Genomic DNA, 20,065 nt, shown 5'->3' with positions numbered 1-20,065 from the left:
TGCGAGTCAAGGCGTCACAACTTTAAAGCGGAGCTTTAGTCTCCTCACTGATGCCGTTATACGCCAACACGCCCTACAGGAAAGCCAACTTTGTCTGACGGTGATGATGAAGGATCGTGGGGGAAGTAAAAGAAAAAAGCGCTTCCCGTGGCCGGAGCGAACCTGGGTCCTTCGCGTTATGAAGCCTGGATATACACGAATGCTTCATTCGTATATATCCGCGGAGCCATGCTTAACCTCCTGGGCAACCTGCGCAAGCACTTCAACTCGCGTCGTGTTCACATCGACGGCAACGTGTTCCGCCTCTACACCAGTGCTACCGTGTCCTTCCTGCTCGGCTTCTGCACTCTTCTCACAGCCAGGGAGTACGTCGGAGAGCCCATCGACTGACACTGCCCGACGATGCTGGCCGGTGTCGTCAACTCGTTCTGCTGGGTGGAGTCGACGTTTAGCCACCGGAGCCTGTTCAACGCCTCCTACAACGACAGCGTTATCTATCCCGGTACGGGTCATAGGCCGAAGGGCAGCGGAAGCGAAGACCGGAAGTACCACACCTACTACCAGTGGGTCTGCTTCCTCCTGTTCGCCCAGGCCGTCTGCTTCTACGCGCCCCGGTGGCTATGGAAGGCCTGGGAAGGCGGCAAAGTTGCGGAAATCGTCGCCGCCCTCGACATTCGCGCAGCCGTAACGCAGGATCGGGCCGAGGTTCATTCCCAGATGGCCGACTTTCTGGTGGTCAGCCTGAACCATACCCACTGCTATCTGGTCAAGTACCTAATATACGAGCTGCTGAGTGTCCTCAACGTAATCATCCAGGTTGCCTTCACGGATTACGTTCTAGGCGGGAGCTTCTTCACCTACGACTGGGACCTCGTGCACTGGCATTGCGGCGAGGGTCGTGAGTTCGTGAGTCCCACCGCGAAGGCCTTCCCTCGAATCGTCTTGTGCCCCTTCCTCAAGTACGGTCAGTCCGGCACGTTAGAGAACCTCGAGGCAATTTGCGTGCTCCCGCTGAACATTTTGAACGAGAAGTTGTTCGCCTTCTTGTGGTTCTGGTATCTGCTGCTCCTGTTCTTGGGCGTCCAGGCGGTGGCCTATCGCATTCTCATCTTGGTGAGAGCTCCACTACGGCGTCGCCTGCTGGGCTGGCGCTACCCGGACAGCCAGCCCAACTCGGCCATCATGTCGTCTTTGTCGGCCGGCGATGTTTTCCTGCTCAGCTTCGTAGGCCAGAATGTTGACTCCATCGTGTTCAGTCAACTTGTGGCCGAACTCTCGCGTAGGCTGGTCAAGTTGACCCCAGCTGTACCTTCAGCTCCCCCTCTTCTTTAAATCTACATCACCGCAATTGCCAGAAGAAAGGCTTTTGGGGTGCGTTTCACCGCAGAAAAAACTTTATTGTTTTTGTTTTCAAGCCTTTCTATACAGCGTCATTTCGTGGTATTTATTCTGCAAAAATATCAGTAAACATCTGTAAAGCACTGTCTCAGTAGCCTTTTGGAGTTAGCTGTGTTGTTGATGCGGTAAAGCTGTACCAGGCGTAACACCGATAGGTTCAGGAATTTAGCTGTCGCCGACGGTTGTAGTGTCATGTAAATGAAAAGTCAACAAGAAAATAGAAACCAAACAAGAGAAACTGAACAATTTGGTTCGTGGTCATTACATAATAGCATGGTTGTGGTATTGACAAAGTCACGATTACAAACATTGCTGCTGCTGTTTAGTCATGAGATTATTTGACTTGCTTAGAAAGAAATTACTCTATATGCGTGTTTCCGTTCACGTCGCGATTATGTGCAGAGTATGTGCGCTCACCCCGTCGCCACGGCAGAATCTGTGACACTTTTGAGCCGACGTAACCCCACGGTGGCACATAACGGCAGTATTGCGAAAATATTGTCGCGTGTACATCCGCGCGTTCAATACATATCTGCTGTTCCCCCTGTGGGTATGTACATGGACATTGGCGCGGTGTACAAACAGACAAACGTAGAAGTGTGCGTGATTGAGCTTTGGTCGCCATATTGCTAACCACCACCTTGTGCTGTCTCTCTGTTTCACCTCGCTAGTTAGGCACGTCACCTAATAAAACCTTTGCCACCGGGTGGTAGTTAGCAATATGGTTGGTTGGTTGGAGCCGAGACAAGAATGGCGCGTACCCACTCTGGGGGATTGGCCAAGTCTTATTGTATTTGTGCATGTCAAAAAGCTTATGAAGTAGTTTCAAACTAAGAGAAATATGACGACCAATGCGCAAGCACCTACACTTCTTCACTGTCGTCTGCGGTGGTCCGTTCGTAAACCGCGCACATTCCATGCACATGCCCACAGGGGGAATAGCGGGTATGTCATGAAGGTGGCGATGCACACGCGCAATATATCCCTCAAAAAGTAGTCCATACATACATCAGGTCAACATCATGTCGACACGTCGACTGAGGCCGTCAAATTCTTGTACAGAACCCCCTTCTCCAAGAAAGCCTTACGATAGCCTGCGATAGTGCAAATTGCATTTGTAATAGATTTGCACTCACAGCTGTCAACGGTACAACTTGGGACCTTTCCGTCCCTAACACCGATTCAGTCTCTGAACTGCGGGGTTACGAAACGTGGGGGGTCTTCCCTCTTGCTAAGGAAACTAAGTTGACCGAATGCGTTACAAACTTGTACTAAATGGTGCACGTCAAACAGAATCACCAGTACACTTACATGATGATCGTATGTGTAAGATTCACAAAGCCATACTGAATAGCAGTTTCTAAAGTCGAAGATTCATTTTGCCTATTGTGATAACATGCTGAATGTTTCGTAGGCATCATTATCAATCTTGGAACTTTTCGCCACAAGGACAATATCAATCATCAGCAGCCATCACAAAAAGTCCGGTTTCCGTGATTATAATGTTTTACGCGCTGACGCTACACAGGCGATGAGGCACGCCGTAGTGGAAGGCTCCGGATTAATTTCGCCTCCAGCAGGAAAACGGCCGCCGTGGGCAGAAATGGAACCCGCGTCCTTGGGCCCAGCAGCACAAAGCCTTATTCCCTGAGCCGCCGCGGCGGGTGACCATTGACTTCAACGACTAGGATACAGGCACAGATCTCTTCCGGTCGACCCTTCAAGGTCCTGCGATGTAATTGATTGATTCAAAGATTTCTTGGTGCTCAATTGCCCCGATATACGCCGGCGGCGGCAGCGTCTATTCCGAAAGTCTCTGCAACGAAAACGTTACTGCTTGTAAAAGCGGGCATTTATTATTCTATAGGTAAGTAGTGTTTACTGTATACGCAATGCCTAATGACCGCAATGGTACCGGAGTCTTGGAAGAACGCGAACATCATCCTAATCCATAAGAAAGGCGACATGAAGGACTTGAAAAATTACAGGCCGATCAGCTTACTGTCAGTCGTCTACAAGGTATTTACCAAGGTAATCGCTAACCGAATCTCTGCAACCTTAGATTTCAGTCAACCTAAAGAACAAGCAGGGTTCCGTAAAGGTTATTCAACAATGCACCATATTCACACGATCAATCAGGTGATAGAGAAGTGCGCTGAGTATACTGAACCCCTATATATAGCCTTCATAGATTATGGTAAAGCATTTGACTCGGTCGAAACCCTAGCAGTCATTCAGGCATTACGGAACCAGGGGGTAGATGAGCATTATGTAAGAATACTAGACGATACCTACAATGGGTCTACAGCTACCATCATCCTCCATAGGGAGAGCAGCAAAATACCTATATGGAAGGGTGTCAGACAAGGAGACACAATCTCTCCAATGTTATTCACAGCATGCTTACAAGAAGTATTGAGAACGTTGGATTGGGAACAGGTGGGAGTAAGGGTTAATGGAGAATACCCCAGTAACCTCAGATTTGCTGATGACGTTGCCTTCTAAGTAACTCGGGGGACGAATTGCAAAGCATGCTTTCCGCACTGGGCGAACAGAGTAGAACCGTGGGCCTGAAAATTAATATGCAGAAAACTAAAGTAATGATCAATAACCTCGGGATAGCCCAGCAGTTTGAGATAGATGGCGAGGCAGTGGAAGTGGTAAGCGAATATATATACTTAGGCCAAGTTGTGACCCCAGATCCCAACCATGAGGCAGAGATAATTAGAAGGATCAGAATGGGGTGGGGTGCATATGGCAGACATTCTCAGATAATGAATAGCAGCCTACCATTGTCGCTGAAGGAGAAAGTGTATGACAGCTGCATCTTACCGGTACTCACCTACGGGGCAGAAACTTGGAGGCTCACTAAGAGGGTTCAACTTAAATTGAGAACGACTCAGCGGGCAATGGAGCGGAAAATGATAGGTGTAACATTAAGGGACAAGAAGAGAGGGGAGTGGGTCAGGGAACAAACTGGTGTTAAAGACATATTAGTAGAAATTAAGAAGAAGAAATGGACGTGGGCAGGGCATGTAATGCGAAGGCAAGATAACCGCTGGTCATTAAGGGTAACAGAGTGGATCGCTAGAGAAGGCAAGCGTTGCAGAGGGCGGCAGAAAGTTAGATGGGCAGATGAGATCAAGAAGTTTGCGGGGATAAATTGGTCACAGTTGGCACAGGACCGAGATAATTGGAGAATCATGGGAGAGGCCTTTGCCCTGCAGTGGGCGTAGATAGGCTGGTGATGATGATGATGATGAAGTAGTGTTAGCTAGCGCTTTCAGTAAACAGCGGTTACTGCAGGATATGCGCCGTATCTTAGCCCTAACGTTTGGTTTGCGGTCTTGCGGCGTGATGAGACACGCGCAGCTTGACGTACTATGAGTATAGTTTTTTTTAAATAGTAACCGTTTCACAGGGAAGATCTCAAATAGTGATGTTAGCCTAATGCCCGACGTTTGAATTGTTTAAGCTTAACGATAACCTTGATGGCGTACCAGTCGCAATCATAATCATTATACGCGAGCTGTACCTGGTTGACGACGTCGGACGCAAAGAGTGACGTTAGGCCTAACACCGAGTGTGTCATAACCACTCGACATCTCCCTCTACAGCGCGTCAACGTTTGCGAACTATCTAAAAAAGGCAGGTTTTACCATGCTTCCACCCGTTTACATGAATAAGGTCGAAGTAGGACACAGAGCGAAAGAAAAGCCTTGAACGAGGGCGGGCCACTTCCTTCCTCTCTCTCTATTATTGGTTTTGCGCCAAAATAAACGCAACAATTAAAAATGCAATTTATTTTGACTTCTATAAATAATGAAACAACGTTCTATTGGCCTGACATGAGGGGCGACGTAATGTATTTTTGGAATTGCCACTTTTCCCATCTGAATGAAAAATAACGTTTACTGAAAAGCATGCTGCACCTCCGTCATGGCGGATATCATTCATTGAACATGTACGCATTCGTTTTTAGGGCTTTTATTGTGCGCAGCGCATAGCTGAGGGGCACAAATAGGTGCGAAAAGTTGCCTAGGTGAACATGAAAAAGTTTGCTTCACCAATGAAGTCTAGGAGCGACTGATGATGGGGCCCCGTATCCATGCGATGTAAGGAGATGCCTCGTCTACGTGGAGGTCCGTCACTGCAAGATGTCGTATCCTCGTCGGACGAAAGGTGTAGATGGGCGGCTCCATCGCTGCACTGGCAAACTGGGCATCCGGTGTGTATAAAAGAACATCAGAAGTGGGGCCAATGGCTGGAGTCACGGCAGGAGTTAAGGCCGCCCCTACCCGAATACTCCTAAGCGCAAGCGCCTCGGCACGGGCAAGACACGGTGGGAAGGCGACAGCACAGGGTGGAATAGAAGAACACGTAAGCGCCGCTGAATATATTCCTCTTAATGCGTAGCATTCATTGCTGAGTATCCCCCACACACGGCAGGAGCGTGTAACGCACTGCAATAGCACAAAAATGCAAATTTAGTTGACCTAACAGATTTACTCGTTATTATAGCGCAAACGCAAATACTTAGTAGAACATAATTTTGAGAAATCAAAAATAAAACAGAAAAATTAGAAATTTCACAAGAACTATCTGGCGAAATGGAAAGTGTGCACTTTATACATTTCGTCAAACAAGCGCATACTACACCAAGAAAGCCTGCAAAACAGCGTTCAATATGCGAATATATAATAGCGAAAATGAGCAAACCCCGTAGCACCCTGCATTTCCGCAAAAATTCCTAACTTGCAGAAGTAACCCCTTTAATCGCTGCAATAGTGTAAGGGGATATGATTGCTCGAACAGAATTTTCAGAGAAGAAAAAACAAGGAAAATGCCCGATTGGCGAACTAATGGCATCTTATCGGTATAACGGTATAATTTGAAATAATTGGCGAAAAGAAACGAAAACAAATGTAAAAAAATCCACTACCCCTGTGTCACAACGACAGCGATGGCAAAGGCGAATATTTTTCTTGTAGCGACGGTTTACTGCACAGCGATTGTGCTCTCTATTGCGATAGTGCTTTCTATCCTTTCCATGGCTGTCTAATTTTGCACGTCCGTGCACCCCTCTTTAAGTCCTAACTGCCTGAACCGTGCCAGAAGGGTGCAGTCAGATAAATGTCGGCTTCATAACGCGAGGGACCAGGTTCCACGCCGACCGCGATGAGCGTTTTTTCTACACTTCATCAACGATCATCATCGTAGTCAGAGAAAGACGGCTTTCCTGCGGTGCGTTTTGGGGTGTATTACAGACGACATCATTTAGAGGCTAAGAACGTCGCTTTAAAACAATAAAATACGCCAACATCTTTCACTGCTTGTATCCAAGTCTGGGTGCAAACAAATCACACTCTCGTCAAACGGCATAAGAATGCTACGCATACGCATTAGTAGTAGAAAACTCTCAATTTCAGCAGTTTTTTTTACATTATTTAGCTCTAGCGCGGAAGTCAGGGATAGGAAGGAGGCTGCTAGCCGGGCTGCTACGTCTGCCTGGCAGTTAGCTGGCGCTAGAGCGCGCGGAATCCATACAACCTGAATGTCTTGAGCAGTTTGTGCCGCAAGTTGGCGAACACTCTGCAACAGCATATGTGAACACTTTGGAACGGCATTGGCGAACACTCTGGAATATCATCTGGAACACCGAATTAGGCGGACTCCTTGAAAGGCATCGATGCGAAATACGATGCTGGAAACAAATCCGGTTATAGTCAGAAGAGCCCCTTTAGTCGCTACCAGTTCCGCATAGAACGACGATGGAGGTTTGGGACCTTAAATCGAAACGTCTTGTTGGGAGCTGGGTGGCTGGTAGAATGATGGGCACTGGCAATCGAAGTATCTTGAGTACTGGCGTCAGCATATAATATGGTGCGACTGGTGGAAGGTGGCAATCTCTAAAGTATTTCGAAAGGCTTCATTCACTAGGTATACACGGTTACCGAGAATGCAAAGATGCTCACTACAGGGTGAGCACGCCAAAGTGTTGACGTGCAAGCACAGTCAAGCGATCTCCCAGCACAAGGTGCATGCCGGGAACGTTCTGCCCCCCATCGTCAAACTGGGAAACCCGACGTGTGGTTGAACAAACTGTGGTATGTGGAGGCACTTGACCACGTTGTCTAATCATGAACACAACATGATCCATTTCTCCTATGCGTTGTTTAAAATCAAACGCCAAATTGTTGGTCTCTGAGAGACGACCGTCAGTTGCCTTGTTGCCACTTGAATAACCCAACTACCTAGGGGAAAGACCTCGTCGCCAGAGGGTGGTAGCGTTTCAAAAATTGATTGATTGATTGTGGGGGTTTAACGCGCCGACGCAACGCAGGCGATGAGGCGCGCCGTAGTGGAGGGCTCCGGATTAATTTTGACCACCTGGGGATCTTTAACGTGCGCCGAAATCTCGTACACACGGGCATTTTTGCTTTTCGCCTCCATCAGAAAAGCGGCCGCCGCGGCAGGGAATCGAACCCGGCGTTTCAAAAATACGTTTTCAAATACGATATCTTACATGCGATGTCATTTGAAGTTTGTGGTGTGGGCTCTCTCTCTACGGCATGCCAAGTAACAGGGGCAAACTGCGGTTTTATAATAAACTTCTTTGCTCATATCATGGCAGTATTCCCCCAAGAAGGCCAAGCACCTTGGTCGCTGGCTGTCCGGGCTGACACCAATGCACAACTGTCCATCAGCTCCTGTCTGTCACCGGCGCGAAACGTTCTCGCTATATCTCGTCGATCAGGTGTGACGAAGGTATTTTGAACGAAGTTATAAACTTGACTCTGCACGAAATCCAGAAACGTAAAAATGGTGTTGAGGAAATACTCGGGAATACAAATACACGATGTGACGCTGCACTTCTGATAAACAAAAAGGAAATGCCGAGATGAATAGCCTGGTCGAAAGGTTTAAAATCAGGCCTCATACAATTAAAACTACACGGCCAAAACTAAGATTACATTGACTCCTTCCGGCCCAATCCGGCTCCCGTCATTTACATGCATGTTCGAGAACTTCTTGAGGCCTCACCAAAGTTTCGAAAAGGGGTACCCTGGGCCATTTGCTACCACATCGGGTGCGGTCGTTACATATGGCAATTGTGCTGCACGTCCTTCGCAACGAAATAAAAGCTTCAACACAAAAAATAAAAAGCTAGCACGCGACGCGCCTCCACGACGGGGTGGCGTTCGAAGTTCATCAGTGACGAAGCGGTGCAGCGCGTGAAAAGTGAATCGAGTTTAGCAAATCTCCTCCGTGCTTACCGTGGGAGGAGTGAAACGGGATAAGAAGTGCATGACAGCTGGACGGGGACGAGAAAAGACATTTACGTGGCGGAGGCGGCAAATGTCGTCCAAAAAGTATCGCCTTTCCACGACATTTGCACAGAAGTGAGAAGACACACGGGCATTGTTGTAGCATTTTTAGGCCTTGCAACTCCATGCCATTACATAGAGCTCGTACAGATGGAACGACTCTACCTCAGTGACTAGGTGCAGTACGCAGACAGTAATTTCCAGCACAACATCTCGGCAGGGAGTTTTTGGGTACATAACATCCTTCTAATACGCCTTCTAATTTTATATACTTCCCCGATGAAGTTTTTTTTTTACATTTTCTAACCCCGGCGATCGTTGAAGGACACCGGTTGCAGCAGTCTGAAAAATCCCGAGACATATCCACTAAGATACCTGGGAAGGGTGAAGCATGCAAAAGTATCAGTGTGTTCAAAGATTGTAAGTCTCTCTAGTGCCCCACGGAGCGCTCTGATGGGGATCCGGAGAACGCCGGTGAGGGGAGCAACAATGCGCTTGCTGAGGCGGTGGCGCCCTCTCTTGCGTTGAATGGGATTTAAGCTCTGCATACCCCATCTGACCCAGTTTCGGGCAGTGGCAGAGGTTAACGCGAGCGCAGTGAAATGCCCGCGGCCCACCCTGGTGGCTCGTCCTCGGCGATCAACGAGGACCCTGCACCCGGTAAGTATGCCTTTTTTTGCTTGGAGCGACCACCCGACCCGATCAGGCCCAGTGTAAATAGCCTGTCGGTATTTGAGTGTAACAGAAATTACAAACCGTGTACCACAGCTCGTGCTTGTGCTTGATGATTCCTTAAGCGGACAGGGAGCGTTCCTTAAATCTTTAAATCATGTTGGTTTATTTTGAGCCCCTTTTATCCGTTATCCACTTTTCTTTTAGTACGCGTAATTCTAGCGCACGGCGTTAGAAAACGAGCGTCCAAATGCTCACGACAACGACAGGAGACGCTGACAGCCCGAGCCCCTAAGGGCTTCGTACCTAAAATTATACGTGTTTACAATTCAAAGAATTTCTTGCTATGTTGGTTACCCTGCATTCCACGATCAGTTAAGTATCTCGCTTAACTGGGTCACCTAGTTATCCATAGGCAATGAATGGCCTTTGCATTTAGTCATTTCTTCAGGGGCTCTGAGGGCGCAGCATGGCAAATTGCTGGTGATACACAGAACTTTCTAAGCATGTTAATTCGACAGCCGGGTTGTACATTGTATTGGTATGTTGTCGAAAGTTCTGTTGAAATTTGTGACCGCCTTGCCAGCACTTGATTTGCCGTCCGGGGAGAACCTTCCGAAGCTCAATCCTTTTACTAGGCATCGGCAGGAGCCCCCATTCGCTTTCGTCGGTACTTCACCTCAGTTCAACCTCATTTCAGTTCAACCTCACGGACCGCGAACTCGTGCATAGGTTGTGAAATAACTGCTTGCTTTCTTTCTTTCTCTCCCTATCTGTCTGCCTCCCTGTCTGCCCCCCGGTCTGTCTGCCTCCCTGTCTGCCTCCTGGTCTGTCTGTCTGTCTGTCTGTCCGTCCGTCCGTCCGTCCGTCCGTCTGTCTGTCTGTCTGTCTGTCTGTCTGTCTGTCTGTCCGTCCGTCCGTCCGTCCGTCCATCTATCTATCTATCTATCTATCTATCTATCTATCTATCTATCTATCTATCTATCTATCTATCTATCTATCTATCTATCTATCTATCTATCTATCTATCTATCTATCTATCTGTCTGTCTGTCTGTCTGTCTGTCTGTCTGTCTGTCTGTCTGTCTGTCTGTCTGTCTGTCTCTATACAGGGTGTTACGATGATAATTGGAACACTTTAAAAACGTATTCTGGGTGAACCGCTGTTCTATTCGCGCTCTAGCTTCATACGAAGGTCACATTTTGTGGCCTATTTTGTTTGACATCGGCAACAATGACGGTACTAACCTATTTATTCTGAAAATCGATACAAACGATTGTCGCCTATGGGAAAATGCCGGCCCATTTGGACGTGCGAGCCAGTGCAGGCTGATCTTGGAACGACGACGCCACCTGGGGTATGCAGAGTGAAGTGGACGATGCGGATTCATGGTAGGAAGGAGCCAAATGAGGTAGCAGACGAACAGAAAATCTTTCCTAGTTTACGATTATCACACATACTTGCATGTCAGCTGATACCAATCATAATATATATTACCACAGTTCATCATTGCCAGTAAACGCGAGATTTGTTTCCTCACCTGCTTTCACATCGCATGAAAAATGTGTAGATCCTTGTGTCAGTTAAAAATTTTCAGTTACGCTGGTCTTTAAATTTTGCTACGTTACGTATTAAAGAGATGACACTGGGTGGAGAACAAGTTCAGATGCTTTCGCTAGGCAGCATTTGTTGGCCCTAATAAGCACCTTTTTTCCGGCAATTCACGCCGTCGATCGAATAAAAAAACGGAATGTTCTCATTTCAGCGGTTCACGCTGTCGTCAAAGTAAACAAGAAGAAAAAAAACGAAGACCTCCTTTTTTGAAGTGACCGCCGTCTGCCTCGATGCATTTCTGCAGCCTGTCAGCCCAGGCGTAAAAGAGAGCTTCCCTCATCTTGTCGTCGATGGCGGTGAAGGTGGCGTAAATGCGCCTTGAGAGGCCGCGAGATTTGCCACTGCACCACTGCGGTACACCAGAGATTTCGCGTAACCCCCCACTAAATAGTCGCAGGCTGTGAGGTCGGGAGAGCGCAGAGGCCAGGGCTCGAGTCCGAACCTCGCCCCATTAAGGCCTGAATACATGGAGTGATTATGCGACGAAAACTCGACAAACAACCCCAGGCGGTACGCGCCCAACGCTCGGCGGCGGAAAAAAAATTACGCATCTTCACGAAGTGAATCAGGACGAGTGGGCGAAGCACTGGGGATCGTTCTTACCGTGAATCACCCGTGAGAGTGCTTACTGCTGCTAAAACGATTTCCAATCTAATCCAAATCCAATTCATTTCAATCCAATCTAATCCAAATCCAATTCAATCCAATCCAATGCACCTTGCGCATGCGCAGCACGGTTCTCCAGGAGCTCTCTCTCTTTCCCTCTCTCTCTCTCTCTCTCTCTCTCTCTCTCTCTCTCTCTCTCTCTCTCTCTCTCTAACCTTTTGTGAACCTTTTATTTTGTGAACCGTTTTGTTGACAGATGTTTGTTAACCTTTTGTTCACAAATGTTTCGATTTACACGGTACTTTGCGTCTCTCTCTCTCACTCTCTCTCTCCCTCTTTCTCTGTCTCTAACCTTTCGTGAACTTTTTTATTTTGTTCTTGTTAACGTTTTGTGAGCCTTTTGTTCACAGATGTTTCGAATTATACGGAGCTGTGCCGTGAGCACGGACGCCGGACGCAGGACAAGCCTCGGCCTTAAAGGGGCCATGAGGACGAAAGGCAATTGTGTTTTATTTATTCGAACGATTTCGAATAATGCCGTGTTCACTGAGAAATTAATCAGTTTCGGTTAAAATTCTGATTCTCCCGCCAAATTCTGCGTTTTCTGGACGTCAACAATGAAGTCGTAAGCGCACGTATACAAACAAACTTGCACTGCGTGATTCGGCTGCAGCACTGCTGGCCGTCAGTCTTCCCAGATGGCGCTACCATATTCATGCATGGACCGTTGTCTGCCGTTGCTTTGTTTTTTGACCGTATTTGCACCTGGCTTGTTTTTGTTAACATAGAAAGTAATCATTTCGTGAAACATGGAATATCCTCGACAAACAAGGTCATGTAAGACAACGTCGCTTACGCCAATCGGCCAGTGCGTGTAAGACAATTCGAAAGCGGCGCACTGCTGTGCAGCTAAAACAAGCATAGTGCGCGCAGTAGCAATAACAGCACGCATCGGTACTTCCATAGAGTTAATGCTACTATGTTTACGTGCGCTTTCATAACTTCCACTGTTTATCCCCCCATTCTTACTGCTATAAAAAAATGTGCCCTAAATTTAAGCGCAAATAGCTAGTTTGGCACACTTATAAGCTCTGCCTAATTTGCGTTTGCTTTCGCCGCCCTCCTCCAATCGCAGAGCTGGCTGGTATGACATCATAGGTTTTGTTACAAGAAATGAGCTAGTGGGTCGCATGGCCGTTGTCTTTTCTCCTAATCGTACAGCTTATTTGAGCGAAGTGTGTGCTAAAAGTGGTGTCAGTATGATTCTAACGAGGCAGTATTTCGAATGAACCAGACTTGTGTTTTTTCTTCATGGCCCCTTCAAGGTGCTTCGCCCCTAAAACGTCGTCCGCACCCGATCTAGCAGCGTCAGATAAGTCCGTCGGCGGCGGAACGGTGGCGAGTGGCAAACCGAAGGAACCAATCAGGTTTTAGATTTCCCCTCCATGGCGCATGGCTTGTACAAGGCGGGCAGTCGGCCGCTTTGGAAGAGTTTAATAGGCGTACACTTGTCCCGTGTTTACTCGAGCTAAAAAAACGAATTGTACATCTGAGATCGTTTGGGGAAGATAGTGTTGCGACAAGTGAAGTCCGCGCTTTTGTGATAGCACAAGCCGCAAGCCCAACACGGACGCGACCCGACTACCCTGGCCCCTGCCGCCGAAATAGGCATGTGCGATAGCTTTTATTAAGGTAAATAAAGGCGATCCACCTAAATAACTCGTATTAGCAGCACCATCTGGCCCGTCTGCAAGATCGGCTTGTGAGGAACAGGCGGTATTACTGCGAGGACCTCTCAAATACAGCAGAATACTAGAAGCAGCCAACCGTGTCTATTCAGAGCCGTGCTATTGTACCATAGCACCATCTGTCGAGACGGAATGGTGGTAAAACACCGGTTCCATGTTCTAGACAGTAGTTGTGCTGCCCGCATGTGCTCCAATCCCAGGACACCGCACCGGGCTTCATAGCTGAAGGGCCGAAGAACGGAAACTGGCCTGAGCATTCTTGGCACTTAAACGGCTAGACGACGATTATACCATGGCTCTCATGGTTTTCATCGACGGCTCAGTTGACCCAGTCACTTGGCGGGCGGGTGCTTCCTTCGTGTGTCCAGAATGCGATTACAACAGTAAGATACACCTTTTCGACAACACGACACCTGACATAGCCGAGCTGTAGCCATTCAGCGAACTGTTCAATGGCTAGAAACGCAAGAATATTTCAAAGACGCGGTGATTCTTACAGACGCGATCAGCGTGCTACGCCGTCTAAAACGACCAGATGAAACCTTCAAGGTCACCTTAAATATCCTGCAACGAGTCAGCACGCTGCGGACCTGCGGACGTCTTCTGACCTATTTCTGGATACCGGCTCACGCGGGAATCTCAGGCAATGGCAAAGCCAAAGCACTCGCGCAGCAAGCCGCAAGGGACACATCAACTGGGAAAAGCTGCATCACACGGGTTCACCCCTTCTCTTCTAAGCGTGGACATTCTCCTGAGCTCCCTTCGGTTATAGTGCCATCATCTCCACCTCAGGATGACCAAACGGATCAGAACTGTGAAAACCCAGCGGAGGAACCTTCACCTACTCCGAGCTCGGAATTATGTATACACCCGCCGCGAGGTGGAAAGTAAGTTGCAGTTACGAGCGGCTCTGGGAGTGAAGCGTCCCCTCATTCCTCAGCATTGGCCCAGGCAATGGCACACTATCGTTCACAGGATGACCAAGAAGTTTACAGGGATAAATTAGTCGCAGTTAGCACAGGACGTGGATAACTGGAGATTAATGGGAGAGGCATTTGCCCTGCAGTGGGCGTAGACAGGCTGGTGGTGATGATGATGATACTAAAGGGAAATTTGTGTCTGCTTGTACTCGTGGGTGCTGCATTAGCAGTTAACACAGTTCGTCTGCTTGGTTTGGCTAGGCACATGGCTTCGGGTTGCTTTTTAAGTGAAAATCAACAAAAAGGTCACATTTTGTCCTGTTCTTTCCTCAGGCCTCTAAATAATTCTGGACAAATCTTTCTAGCTCCCCTTTTTCATTAATAAAAGGGATTTGAATATTGTTTTACATTTTTTATTGCGGCCACAGGCAACTGCTGAGTCTGTTGACGAGCCTAGCTAAGGAAGTTCCAACTCGTACATGACGGCCCGTTCACTGAAGCGTGGCACCCTTACACCCTAGCGAACGATTTCTCTTTAGTGCATATTACCATAAAACTCCATGCATTATCGGGCTGCAAGTGTCCAATCTTCGGGTGAACACCTCATCATATGTCCGACAGTTACAACCAATTTTCTCTACCCGTGCTCCAATTCTGCAGCAGTCAGTATATTTATTGAAGCCTAGCTTATCAAGAATCTCAATTCGAATGTGATTGAAGCTCCGTGAAGATAAGCACTGGCTAACAAAAACAAATGAACGGCAAATTTTACCGTCAGAACCAAGTGTGAGGGGGCATGCGGTGTGCATGGCCTTTTTTGGCGAAACAGCAATGATTTCAAACCAAAATGCCTGGTTTGTAGACTGACACGTTGTACACCTGCCGTGGACTCAGTAGTACGTTACTAGCAACGCAGAGCCACAGAACGTGAATGAACGTTTGGAAAACAAGCTGACGTGAAGCTGTACGAACACAAAAATATTGAATAATATTTCTATTCGCATGACGTCCCATTCAGTAATTGGTATTTATTTGAGCGTGACAGGCAATATTCGCTCATGAGCCATGTGCTGGAAGGTGTAAAAATACCAGTCGAACCAGAAGCAAGCTGATGCTTTCAGTCCCATTTGGTAATAACATCGACCGCCCTTCCCGTTTGTAACAAAAGAAAACATTATACGCCTGTATAAACGTGAAAAGGTAGGCAGTGCTTGTTTAAAACGAGCCGACATGAGGTGCTCACAGCGCTGATCACCTTCTCACCAGCGCCTGCTGCCCGCTACAACACAGACAAAGCCAGTCACTGCGAAGTAGTCGTTGACTGGATCCCGGTGGTACTCGTCGCGCCCGGCACAGGCTCACGCACGGGAACATTCACTGGGGCCCTGCACCAGCAGCAGAAAGCCGCGACAATCGCAATGCCGGCCACAAGCCCTGCCGCACCGCTGGCTGCAAAGGCCAGCCACGCGGAGGGGTCGGACCCGGAGGAGTCACCGGGCTTCGGGGATGTGCTTGGTTTAGGTGTAGGGTCCGGGAGTGGATCAGGCGGGGGTGGGTAGGGTTGTGGTTGAGGTGCGGGTTGAGGTCGGGGTCGGCGTGGTGGTTAAGGTGGCGGCAGCTGAGGTCGGGGTCGGCGTGGTGGCTGAGGTGGCGGCGGCCGAGGTCTGGGTGAGGGTTGTGGTTGAGGTGGCGGCGGCTGAGGTCGGGGTCGGGGGGCTGGCTGAGGTGGCGACGGTTGAGGTTTGGGTCCGGGCGGCTGCACAGAACCCCCTCCGCCGCACAGCCCAGTGTTCTGGTTGCACACCGTAGGGGCAGGGCAGGCGCTGCACGTAGGGCCCTCCTGGTAGACAGGTCGCCTCAAATAGTTACCCGAGGGGCCGTAGTTGCAGGTGTACAGCAAAACGTCGGTATACTTACTACCGTGGACGTAGTAGTGCAGGAAGCCGCATCCCACGTAGCGGGTCTTCGCCCAGATCAGCTGCGTGAAGTGGCCCGTTGGCTCGGGGCCGTGCGTAAGGGTGTAACCGGCAATGAGCCTCGCCGGGTAGTGCGCGTACTCGTCGAACCACCCTTTGACGGCGAAATTCCAGTCTTCCTTGCGGGCCTTCCCGTACCCGAACTCATCCGCCAAGTTCTGACCTACGTCAGGAAACTTCGCCGTTGTCCGGTCCCCTGGTTGATCGTGGTCCAGTTCTCCGGTTCCTTTAATGTCTGTGCAGAGCTCCGTATGCGCCTGTAGCGATAGACGCAATGCTTAGTAACGGGATGTGCCAATATACGGGGCTCGATCAAGCGCAAATAACGCCAACGAACATTTCTGGTGCCTGCCATTACAGAAACGATGCTAAACCCGGAAGCATTTTACGTTTCATGTTTGTTTGGCTCAAAGCCTGGCATGACGGATCGTCATCAACACCACGATCACCGTCCGCTCCCTACTAACTAGGAGACGACTCTGTTTTCGCGTGAAGCCCGGCAGTAGCACGAACCTGATAGTCACAAAAACACTCGTGGAGCGGGCATGCCGCTGATTGCGTACCAGCTTGGGTTCAACAGCATTGCAATTCCCTTCGCTTTCAGTATTGCATGCCTATAAAGCACAGTAAGTTTATCCATTTTTTTACCTTTAGGTGCCGTGGTTAGTCATCGTCCCACTCAATTCAAGATCGGACTCTCCATATATAACGGCGATGTTACTTTAAAAGCAATGATGAGCGTATTTTCGCTGGAACGTGCGTTTTCCGAGGGTTGGCAGGGATACCGAATACACGCATGAAATCGCCACACCAGTGTAATAGCCATAGCAGCGGTTTTCACCAAAGTTGCAAACTGTGAGAATATTAGCCGTCCCTGACCCATGCTGACGGGTAAACCACCTCTCGGTTTGGGGACAAGGAGCATGAGCACGTTTTATTGACTACAACGACTGATAAATACAAAAAGTCTTTTTTTTGTCTGCAGGGGCTGTATATGCTATAAAGGCGATATTTACCAAGACCACCCTACTGGATGAAATCAACTCGGTGGAATCGCCATGACCTTCATTTTTAATAAAATGTGTAATAAATACCGTAGCTCGTGCACCACTCGCCATATTGTATCGAAATTGAAACTGAATTTATCCTCGAAACTGAAACTGAAACTGAATCGAAACTGAATTTATCCTCGATAGCAAGTGCACGATAAATAAGCAAATAGGCTTTATCTCAAATATAGATGCATGATACACAAATTTCGATGAATTCAGTTATGTGCTACGGAAATTTGTGCTACTACCGATTTCAGGGTATCACAGTGTTTTCTCGCCCAAAACTAAATGCATTTGTCGTGTGCTTTATGGTCCGCTGATATCTCACTGCTTTCAGATTGGAAGACCCGCAAATCCTAGGGTGCCAACAACGAGACGTTGCACCCAGGTTGAACTGCAATCAGGGATGAAGGCCTTACGTGTTTGGGTGAATGTCAATATTGAACACATTGAAACCCAAAATTGCCTCACTATTCCTAATAACTTATGGTTTCAACATGCTCATGTATATTAAAGAGCACCACTTTTCTCCGTGTCTGCGAATATACTATCGAAACAGAAGCGCATGAACTTACAGATCGAATATTGGACCTAAACACCAGGCAAAACCAAGTGCCACACTGGATCATAACATATGATAAAAAATTACCAAAACAAACTTTCGCTAGGGACCCGATTAAGGGTACAAACGCTTCAAGCAACTCCGCTAATCGTAAGAATTCCAAAATGCTGCTATCGATGCTTGCTGCCCGATTCGGCGAACAAGGCCCATCCGTATTTTATTTTTCCGCAAGGCACTATTTCTTGCGTATATTATTTTCTGACTGATGCAAATGCCAGAAGAAGTTTATTAATTTTCGTCATAAAAATCCTTTTCTTTTCCAGTTCGGAATGTTGAAATGAGCAAAATTTTTCACCCACGAATTTTTGGAAATGTGAAATGAGAAAACAAAGGGCACAAAACCTACAAAGCTCCCCAAGGAATAGTGGGTTACTTGCCACCGGTTAGTTACATGCGCAGTGCGTCATGCATCTTGACTTCGCACATACGGCTTAGAGGTATTTACGTTCCGGCCATTCAACATGCCGCGAAGAGACCGACAAATTAGTGGCAGAAGCGACGGATTTTGTTTCGAATAAGTCGTCTTTCCTTCTGACTATGACAGAAAAATGAAAGCGAAAAATGTTCGAGGACACGTAAGCACAAAAGACAAAATTGTAAGTACGAAAGCTGGGATATCCAATTAAATGCCCGCGTTGTTTTGTAGTCAATAACTTCATGTCGCCCGATGCTCCCTAACGGTTTCGAATGGCTTCGAGCTGCATCCTACACTTTGCGACCCTTTTCTTTCCTCCCACGTGTAAGGGAAGAGCTAAAGACGATGGCGAATTTCTCTGCTTGTTGGTTTGCTCGATTGGGTGCGCCCTTCCCCTTTCTTCGTCTGCGGTGTGATGGCATGGACGGCCTCCTCTCGCTACTGCCAGCTGACGCCATGTAACGCTTCCCAGAGAGCCGTGTCGAGGTCTTTTTCGATCAATGAGCAGTTTTATACTATTGGACAAAAGTTCTCAACTGGCGTAGCTGGGTTATACCAGCTCGACCAGCGGACCTTAGTGTGTTCCTCAATCCTGGCACATCCCTGTTTGCAAGTACGTGAAAAATTTACTGCGGACGTATCATAACCACCATCAAGACAGTAGCATTGTTGCCAGCTATGCTCACCGGTTTCCTAAAACGTGAAGCGCGGTAAAACGTGGAATAACCAAACGGCTGTCAAGACGCTTTTTAGAACATTACCGTTATTACATCTACTGACAAAGCGCATGACTTATGATCTGCGTACATTTGTTACCACCAAGGTGCATTTCCTACCAGTTCTCACACTTCATTTGCTGTGGAATATAAGCCGAGACTGATTACAAACAAACGTGAGATATGGCGTGGCCAAGTGAACAATTTGACCAGACGTGCTTGGGCCCTTAATCTCTACCCGGAATTAGATGCAATGGAAGCTTCTTTAGTGGAAACCTGGGATGAGTCTTACGCTCTTTAAGCGCAAGCGCCCAGAAAGCGAGATGTTCCCTGTCCCTCCGTTCCTGCATATTACAAAAAAACGAAAATGAGTTGCCGCTTCTCCAGCAGCCCGTAATGATGAGGAAGAGGAATAAACTTTTATAAGCACAAGGTGTGTTCAGCATCCTAAGTCCACGAGGCAGCGAGTAGGAGGTTCGGGCAGAGCTCGTTGCTCCTGGACTTGCTGTCACTCTGCTGCTGGGCTGGTCACCTCGGCCTCCCACTGCTCAGGTTTGGGGGATGGGATGGGGTTAGGGTGGCAGGGACAATAGAAAACAAAGTGGGTTTTAGCTACCATCGCCACCAGCTCTTCTTTTACGCCTCCACATGGCATCCTCATAATGTCCCGCTAGATCCTTCTCACGTACACGGACATAACATTACCGCCTCCACCACAGCAGTTAACCTACCCCGAACCTTTCACTTACTCCTTCGGCACCGCACATATGGCGGTTCTTACAAACTTACACTTTCCGCCTCGCACTCTCCTTATGCACACCCACCCACACCAATTCGCCTCCCGTTACTGCCCGTCATGTGGCGCGCTAGACACTCTTCCATTCCCTACGCGAGTGCCCACGCGATCCCTTGCCCGTTTTCTCTCATCCTCTCACTAGAAGCAGCCTCCCGAGAGCAGTGACCTTGCAATCTAAGAAACCATCACGGGGAGAGACCTG

The 20,065-nt window shown here is 48.2% G+C and overlaps 1 pseudogene; it reads left to right on the top strand.

The window, feature by feature from the left end:
- Window positions 1-228: 228 nt before the first annotated feature.
- Window positions 229-1,332, top strand: LOC144144673 (innexin inx2-like; annotated as a pseudogene).
- Window positions 1,333-20,065: the final 18,733 nt, after the last annotated feature.

This window comes from Haemaphysalis longicornis, unplaced genomic scaffold (assembly GCF_048455015.1).
Source record: "Haemaphysalis longicornis isolate Haplotype H1 unplaced genomic scaffold, Haemaphysalis longicornis Haplotype H1 scaffold_7, whole genome shotgun sequence".
NCBI lineage: Eukaryota > Metazoa > Arthropoda > Arachnida > Ixodida > Ixodidae > Haemaphysalis > Haemaphysalis longicornis.
This window is presented reverse-complemented; position numbering and strand designations above follow the sequence as displayed.